Consider the following 3776-nt stretch of genomic DNA (forward strand, 5'->3'; position numbering starts at 1 on the left):
ATTATCGATTTTTCTTTTATGCCAAAAATCATTAGGATATTAAGTAAAGATCATGTTCCTTGAAGATATTTTGTACATTTCCTACTGTAAATATATTAAAACTTAATTTTTGATAAGTAATATGCATTGCTAAGGACTTCATTTGGACAACTTTAAAGTCCCCATGAAATCAAAATTAAAGATTTTTGGGTGTTAGTATCAATATGTTAGTCTTAAGGTTATCTATAAGGCAGTGTGCTCCATAACAGTGACAAAATTCACATTTAAAAGATATAAGCATTCAAAGCTTGCAGTTCGTCACTTCCGCCAAAACGGCTCAACGATTTCACATCGACATCACATCGTACTTCAGCTTCTCATCAAACTTTCTGTCCAATCAAATGCTCTCTAGAATCCGAAGCGCCCGCCCCCTACACTATAAAATAGATGCTGAAGCCGCAGCTGAAATCGGTCACTTGTCCACAGAATTAGAATTTTCTGTACAGTGAATGGCACGTAGTGCACTATATAGGGGACAGGGAACGATTCAAACAGTGTAAATATGCTTTCCATTGAGGAAAAAAAAAAGTCTGGTTTCGCGCTGTGTCACGCTAACCACCGCACCACACACACTCTGCTCCGGTCCAGAGACACAATAGCACAGAGCGGGAGTCGGCGCAGACCACAAAATGTATCGGAGCTATTTGAATTCTACACAGAATGCTATATTTTATAGCAATATGGATGAGATTGTGGCTGGCATACCCTGTCAAATGCGGCTTTACAGAGCTCAACGGCTCAGAATGGGTCTAGCCCAAGCTTTGATATAAACTATTGTATTGGCTATTTTAAAAAAGGGGTGGGGTTGCTTGATATGTCCCGCCCTGTCTTGCTGTTTCAGTTAAAATGACGTCAACACATAGTAACGCTGCGTGTTTCTAAGCATTTCAGGGGACTTTTAAAGGCAATTTTCTCAGTATTCAAATTTTTTTGCACACTCAGATTTTGGTGTTCTAGGTGGTTGCTACAATTTTTTTAGGTGGTTGCTAGGGTGTTCTAAGTGGTTGCTAGGTGGTTATTTACTGCTGTTTTATGAACTGCCATGCAGCGATCGTTGGTCTGATCACTCTTAAAACAAGCTGCATGGTTTGAGGTATTAATGTCCATTGCACAAATAGTGCAGACGTTTAATCGCTAGGGTTACTTGTTTGTTTTATATCTCTAACCCTAGTGAGAGCAATAAAGTGGTACTTCCCTTGTATAAGCAACAGTAATAGTGATACTTCCCTTATCAAGCGACACTAACAAAACCTGCTGTCTGTTTTTAAGAAGACACAAATGCCATGCAGACACCTGCATTTTTTGTCATTCAGGTTAAATGCATCTGTCTGTGCGGACACACAGCGCTAGGTCAGCAGTCTCTTTGATAGCTTATCCTCTTCTTCATGAAGGCAGCAGTTGGCTTTTGGTTGGATCACCCCTGTGAGAGGAGTGTTTGCAGTTTTTAGACTGTCCTGTATATATGTCCTCTGTATTAAATTGCTTTCAGTGTAAACACTGAATTTAGTTCAATTTTGGATGTGCGAAATTTTGGATTTTGGTTTTTAAGCCTTTTTGTCACATTAAGTCATAATAAAATGGAATAGGATAAAATTGCAAATGATGGGGATGGGGGGGGGGGGGGGGGGGGGGTGCTGGCCACAGCTGAGCAGAATCAATGGCCCTTCTTTTCCGCTCACTTTGTTCTATAGCGCACAGTTGCTGGATCCCTCAAATACATACTCACACACACCTGACCCGTTCTGGACCGTTTGCTACGCCCCTGGTTTAGTCCTCATATGGACAGGGGGTTTAACGGTGACCTGAGCATAGAGATGCTGGTTTAGGTTTAGCTTAAAGGGATAGTTCATCTAAATATAATTACATTTCCATATAGTTAATTATTACCTTCGAGTCATTCCAAATGTGTATGGCTTTATTCTGCGGAACACAACAGAAGATATTTTGACTTTTTTTTTTGAAAATTTTTCAAAATACATATTTTTTTTGTGTTCCATACAAGAAAGGAATTGGGGGAGTAAATTATGACAGATTTTCATTTTCGGGTGAATTATCGCTTTAAGTCAAGATATTTTGAGTTTTTTTGTTATAATACAGGCAAATGTCAGGAAAAACAGCTACTGATCTCTGCTCCAGTCAGTTTACATACACATGTATTCAGTCACTATGTTTACATTGCAGTTATGATCATGCTACAGCAGTTTTTTCATAGTCAACTACTATCCAAATATACATGACACAATGTATAACCAAATATTTACTTACCATGAAATAAATATTGGCAATTGTTATTTTTATATTATATTTCAGTGTTTGTTATAAATAATATTCACTCAGATATACATCATAGGAAAGGAAAGATGCTCACAATTCCCATTTCATTCCAGCTTTAAAGAATGAATGATAGAGTTTCAACTTTGTATTTTAGAGCAATTGCACAATGCATTTGTAGTTTGATTAATGTGTATACATCCTGGATTAAATTATTGATTTAGTCCGACTGAAATCAAACTGTGAACTTTATTATTGTGTGGTTTATAGAGTTCTGTATGTCATATATCTATTTAAAGTGTTTTTTTTTTGTTAAGATGACGTCATATTCGCTCAGTTTTTATTGGAAAGCCTTTGCAGGTTCATCACATTCCAATGGTGTGACATAACATGGTGTTGCATTCACTGAATGATCTCTATTCATGCAGTATCTCTTCCGTAGGCCTCTCTAACAACACAGACACATACACGAAACCAACACAATCTGCAATTGATAATACCAACACTGTACATTCAATTAATTGCGGACTCATTTTACCCTCACTTATGACCGTTTTATACTCATTTGGTGTTTGGTCACAGCTAAAACAGAATCTAGTGAAGACTTGAAGCAGCAAGAGCAGAAAAAGGTGAATAAAAAAAAGACTTGTGTGGTTGGTGAGTGAGAGGAACAGGAAGTCGATTTTTTTTCCTTTTACAGTTAGCACTAAGCCCCCACAGAATTGAGAAAAGGCACACATGAGTGTGTTTAGCAGTAGGAGGTGGTGTGACGGATGTTTGAACACGGATATGTCGACATAGTGTTATCTCTAGCATCTAGTAAGTTGTGACCCAATTCAACCAGTTGACAAATAGTGAGTATATAAATTTAGGTTTATAAAATGTTCTCTCTTTCTCATGCTTAAACCCATGAACGGTTGGTGAGAAGGACAAAATCTCAAGTTAACATGGACAAAAGTGTTTTGTTTGCTTGTCACTTTTTTTGTATCATTTTTGACGTCTTATTTTGTCACGGGGGCAGAGAGAGTATACAAAATGGTCATGGAAAGCTAAATTATGACACTTTTTTTTTTTTTGGTTCAAAAACCATTGAATAACATTGACTGACAGGGAAAACAATGAAATGATTAAAACAATGCATAATATGACGTACGGCGGAAAGACCTGGGGCCTCATGTATAAAACTTTACGTAGATTTCATCCTAATTGTGTGCGTACGCACAAAAGCTAGATTTTGCGTATGTACAAAAGTTTTCCGATTTATAAAGCCATGCGTACGCCAGAACCTGCACAAAATTCCCTTTGTAATACCCAGTCAGCGGAAAATTGTGTGTACATAATTCTCCACCCCGTCTCCTCCCCGAAATAGCCATATATGGAGCTTACAACGCCTAGTTTTAATATGCATAACGTCATCTGCATATCATTTCCATGCATATTTCCATCCACGTGACACCATGTTTAAC

The 3776-nt window shown here is 37.7% G+C and overlaps 1 protein-coding gene across 1 annotated transcript in view; it reads left to right on the forward strand.

Annotated features, from left to right (window-relative positions):
• Positions 1–3776, forward strand: part of LOC107587024 (uncharacterized) — a 46795-nt gene that overhangs the window by 23965 nt on the left and 19054 nt on the right. The gene's annotated exons all lie outside the window — the stretch shown is intronic.

Source organism: Sinocyclocheilus grahami, unplaced genomic scaffold (genome assembly GCF_001515645.1).
Source record: "Sinocyclocheilus grahami isolate Dianchi unplaced genomic scaffold, SAMN03320097.WGS_v1.1 scaffold88.1, whole genome shotgun sequence".
NCBI lineage: Eukaryota > Metazoa > Chordata > Actinopteri > Cypriniformes > Cyprinidae > Sinocyclocheilus > Sinocyclocheilus grahami.